Source organism: Propithecus coquereli, unplaced genomic scaffold (assembly GCF_000956105.1).
Source record: "Propithecus coquereli isolate 6110/MARCELLA unplaced genomic scaffold, Pcoq_1.0 Scaffold133, whole genome shotgun sequence".
Classification (NCBI taxonomy): domain Eukaryota; kingdom Metazoa; phylum Chordata; class Mammalia; order Primates; family Indriidae; genus Propithecus; species Propithecus coquereli.
The window spans coordinates 3,586,596-3,592,138 of NW_012137525.1; positions in this window are offsets into that span (position 1 = coordinate 3,586,596).

Consider the following 5,543-nt stretch of genomic DNA (forward strand, 5'->3'; position numbering starts at 1 on the left):
AGTAGGCCTTTGATTCTTTTTCTAAACGTTTATTTTTTTTAAACTTATTCCTGAGAAAAATGAAATAAGATTTGTTGGGGGAGGAGACTTCTTACATTCAAGCATGTAAAATAATTGGAATTAGAGGTTCATGTTTACCTGAAAACCTAAATACACTAGAACCCCAGAGGATTAAAAGTCTGAAGCAGGAGTTCTTAAACTTGGAAGAATATTAGGGAATTTGTTAATCCCCTGTAACTTATGTGAAACAAATCTAGAACGTCTATGTGTATTTGCTTTTTTCTGGGGTAAGGAGACTACATAGCTCTTTTTCAAAAATATCTCAACCCTTAAGATGATTAAGAACCAGTGCTCTAACCATTGTAAGTTGAAGGGTATGGCCACCAGACTTCCAGGTTTCTTTTGCAGAGAGAAAGAAAAAAGTAGAGATAAAATGTGCTTGAACTCTAATGTAGCTGTAGATTGTATCTCCATCAGAAGTAAAGAGTCCAAATAAACATTCAAAAGTTGCTCTAGAAAGAATATTAAAGTCTGTGTTTGAGAGAGGCACTGAGAGGTAGTAACAGAAATTTCTAAGAAATGGTGGCTGTTGGATTGAGGTGAGTAGCAGCATTTCCGGATTTTGTTCAGAGTAAAAAGCTTGCAAGAACCACGTAAGGCCCTCAAAGAACCGATCAGCTTTACTGGGCAGTGGGTCAAGATATCAAACAAGTGCATTGGAGGTTCAGCCAGGGCTCCAGCCCAGGAAAGCCTTTGCTCTCAGCAAGAGACCAAGGTAGTCAGGTGGCTAGGAGTGGGTGCCATGGATACATCCCAGGCTCAGGTTGGTACATCCTGCTTGTCTTGGTCATAATTAGCTCAAGAGCAAGGCAGGATAGAGCCTGTGGCTAAACAAAGCTGAAGAAAGGCATGGATCTGACTAAGGTATGGTTCTGTAGATCAAAGCCTTGAACTACAATCAGTTAGGTGACGATGTTTACTCTAGGTAACACTTGTTTGTAAAAAGTGATGTTTTTCTTATTGCCCTAATTATACCTTATTTTGCTTGTTGACACCTTGGTTTTGTGGTTTGCTTGTGATAAATAGACCAAAAAAATATACTTAGGTATTATTGACATATACACTTTTTTATTATTTAAGAAAATAATTTCAAATCAATAGACCAAATGATAAATTCAAATACCAATGAATCCTTAGGCTACCATTACACTTTATATTGTATAACTATCGACTTTGGTTTAAAGGAAAGAGCAAATATTGCGAATTAATTTTACAGATATTAAGCAGCAAATTTCACCACTAAATCCTTATAATCACTGAATATTGGGTTTCAAAGTAAAAACAGAAGGATAAGTTTTACTGAGATACAACGATGCAAAACTCTTAATCTTGTTAATGAGAGCAAGATGCCAGATTCTCTGATCATTCTCCTTGAAATTTTCTTACAGAAGTCACAAAATTATTTCTTTTAGATCCTAAATTATTTCATTTGCCGAATTAAAAGTGCTCGTATGAACCAGACAGTATCATGGTTTATAGCTGTATCTGGCTGCCAGTTTCTCAGAAATGTATTTAACATAACCATTTTTCATGCCTCAAATTTTTTTTTCCTTGTCCTACTAGATTAAATCTTCAAAAATTCACTGAGTCTTGTCAACACTGTCTTTTATTTTTAATGGGTGAAGAAAAGGAGAAAACAACATCCTTTATCATAAATTTGATTTAAATGGCTATGCAGCTAATTAATTCATTCCAATCTCATCTATGATATGTGTTTTATTTACAGGGTAGGGGATCTTATTTTCTTATACCTAAAGTTTTAAATGCTATCATTGTATGTTATTATACCGTATTTCATAAGTAGTTTCAGTCTGCTAATTCTGCATGCAGTTTCTCTTCCTTTTTCTTTTATTATTTTTTTTTTTGAGTTGAGAATACTGAACAAAAAAAATTATACTGGGTTCTATTTAAATTATTAGATGATAGGAATTCTCAGAAACATTCACCTGAAATATAATAATCAAACACACATTAGATACCAGAAGGGAACCTTGCTTTAAAGCATAATGTGGTAAGTGACTCATCTACAAGTAGTTTAGAATATAAGCGTGTAGACATTCACCTGGGTGTGTATGAACTCTCCAATTTTTAATACAAACAAAACACTTCACATAGGTGCACAAAGGAAATCTTGATGTAGGAGGAGGAATGATAACAAGACTTTGGTTCGGGGTATTTGTGAGTAATGTAGTGTCAAGAATGGCTTGATGATGTTTGAAACAATGGCATAGAGAAAACAAGGATCCTAAAGAAGTGTGATTCATTATGGCAAAGAAGCTACTGTGAGAATCTCGGAGGAAAATAGTTGAAAGAGTTTACTTTTAAAGAAAAGCCAAGGAAAGAAGCGGGGAGGAAGGCAATTGGAGGTTTTGGGGTGGAAAAGTATAGTAAATTGCCTCTAGTTCTTGTTCCTGGAAGAGAAGCAGACCCATAGAGGAAGGCATTTTTGAAAAGGAGCCTAGACTATTCAAAGGATTAAATTTCCTAAAGATCGGTGGGAGGTAGTAGAATGTTTCAGGCTGGGGGATTCTAAAGAGGCATGATAGCCATTTGTGTTGCATAAGATTTGATTGAAGATATTTTTGTGATAATTAGGAAAATGTAATAATGGTTTGCAATATTGGATAATATGTTTGGGTTAATGATGATATTTTAGGATTGGCAATGCTGTTGTAGTTATGTAGGAAAAAAAATCTTCATTTTGAGAAGATTCAATCTGAGGCCTTTAGAGGCAGATATCAAGATACATGTTGCTAATTTCAAGTGGTTTGGCAAAAGAGAAGCATGTGTTTATGTATAGAGGGAGATGGAGCAGTTGTGATATTTTACACATCCTGGAATGCAAGCAAAAATTGTACAGTTGTTTGTTATGCTCTTCTTTCAACCTTTACTGAATTTGAACATTTTCAAATAAATTAGAAATAAATAAATAACACTATGTCCCATAAATAAGCAAACAAACAACAAAGGACAGGTGCCAGAGAAGATAATATAGTGAGCTCACTATATTACAATTATAATGAAGCTTATAATTGCTTCATCTTGAGACCACATTAGAATAAAAATGAAGTGAATTTGAGGAAGTTATCTGCATATTACTGATTTCCATAGATTTCTAGAATAGAAAGTGTATGGAAAAGGGATGCTTGATAAAGGGTAGAGAAGTCACACTAGAATATGTGTGAAGGGGAAAACTAATCTGTCTGGAGATACTCTGACTTGAATAGTTACCGTGGAGGGTAGGAATAGGATGTGAGGCTTTAGCTAAATGGACATTCCACATAAGAATTACCTCACACCCAGCACTTATTGAGAAGTTAAAATATTACGAATTACTCTGAAAAGAAATAAAAATAATTAGTGCAATTAGTTAATGCTAGTTCTTCAGAATAAAAGCCTAATTATTTGAGATCCTCTAGCATAATAGCTCTCTCCTTCCCTGCTAGCCATAAATCAAATGCATCAATCAGCAAGTTCTGCTTATATACCCAAAGCTCTCCATCAATAATTCTAGTGTTGCAATAAGTATAAACAGAAAATTAAGAATCACCATATATTTAGTGAATGCGTGCAAAATGAAAGAGAAGGTACAAAACAAGTAAAATTTAAAAATTACTTTGAAGGACAAGGAAAATTCATAAAACAAAAGAACATTAAAAACAAATAAGCAAGAAAACAAGCAACGGATTCCAAAACTTTAATATGTGTTCTTAGACAGAGTCAAGGAGAATTTTCTCTGTAAAACGAGGACAGAATGCATGGAAAAGGAACAGTCAGAAAAACCAGAGCCTTTAAAAGTTAAAAACATGACTGTTATATTAATGTATATTAGTGTTGAAAGAAAAAGTGAAATTATCCAGGAACTCAATTCAAGAGGTGCAGCATGTTAATGATTGATATCCCAGAAAGAGAAAACAGTTGGGAGAATGCTATCAAAAATATATTAATATTACTACTAATGGTAATAATATTACTGATAATACTAATATTACAACTAGTAATACAGGTTGAGCATCTGAAATCCAAAAATTCAAAATCCAAAACATGACTGTTATATTAATGTATATTAGTGTTGAAAGAAAAAGTGAAATTATCCAGGAACTCAATTCAAGAGGTGCAGCATGTTAATGATTGATATCCCAGAAAGAGAAAACTAAAGGCTAAATTACATTAACATTTAATGGTTAAATGATCAAATGGTAATAATATTACTGATAATACTAATATTACAACTAGTAATACAGGTTGAGCATCTGAAATCCAAAAATTCAAAATCCAAAATGCTCCACAGTTCAAAATTTTTAAGTTCTGACATCATGCTCAAAGGAAATGCTCATTAGAGCATTTCAGATTTTGGATATGCTAATTTGGGATGCCCAACAGGTATAATACAGATATTACAAAATCTGAAAAAATCCAAAATTCAAATCAATTCTGGTCATAGCATTTCAGATAAAGGATACTTAACTTGTAATAGTGATAATATATTACCTTACAGTTGTACCTAACTGTATGGACTAATTAAGTCCTCATATCAGAGAAGTTGTAAATGATTCCCTGTGGCCCGAAGGTGGTATAGTAGTAGTATGAAGCCAAGGTCTATGCTTTTAACCATTAGTGAAGAACATTAGTCTTCAAGTTGATAGGACCCGCTAAATGCTGAGGTCAGTTATTTAGAAAAATCCAACAGGAGAACAGAAAATTAGTAAAAATTTATAACATCAAGGAAAAATGACAAATCTAAAAAGTTTCTGAAGAGGGAAAAGGAAATCAACAACAGCTGGTTATCTAAAATGAGAAGAATAATCAGACGGGTATTATATTTCTCACCACTAACCCTCATGTTGGAAGAAAATATTCAAAGTTCTGAGGAAAAAATAGAATTCTATACTCAGTCAAAATTTTAAATATAACTAAAGGAAAATAAAGATATTTTTAGATATTTAAAAATTGCATTATTTACTCTTTCTTAGGAAGTGTCATTAGAATGTATTCCACCAATATGAAGAAATGACATATCTGACAAAGGAAGGAAATATGAAGGAATGATACATCTTCAAATCTTTAAGAGACATAAAGAATTCTTAAAGTTCAAAAACAAGACAATCAACCCAATTAAAAATGAGCAAACAAATATTTAAACAGGTATTTCACAAGAAGAGATCTACAAATGATCATTGAGCACAGCAAAAGGTTAGAAACATCACTACTTACTAGGGAAATGCAAAACAAAATGCACCCAGTAGAATGGCTGAAATTAAAAGGGAGACAATACAAAGTTTTGGTAAAGTAGTAGAGCAATTAGAACTCTCATACTTGCTAATTGTGTTGTAAAATGGTACAGTTACTTTGGAAAACAGTTTGGCAGCTTTTTATATAAAGCACAGTTACTTTGGAAAACAGTTTGGCAGCTTTTTATATAAAGCATAAAGTCCAACAAGTCCAATTCTACCTTTCTAACCAAGATAAATGAAAACCTGTGT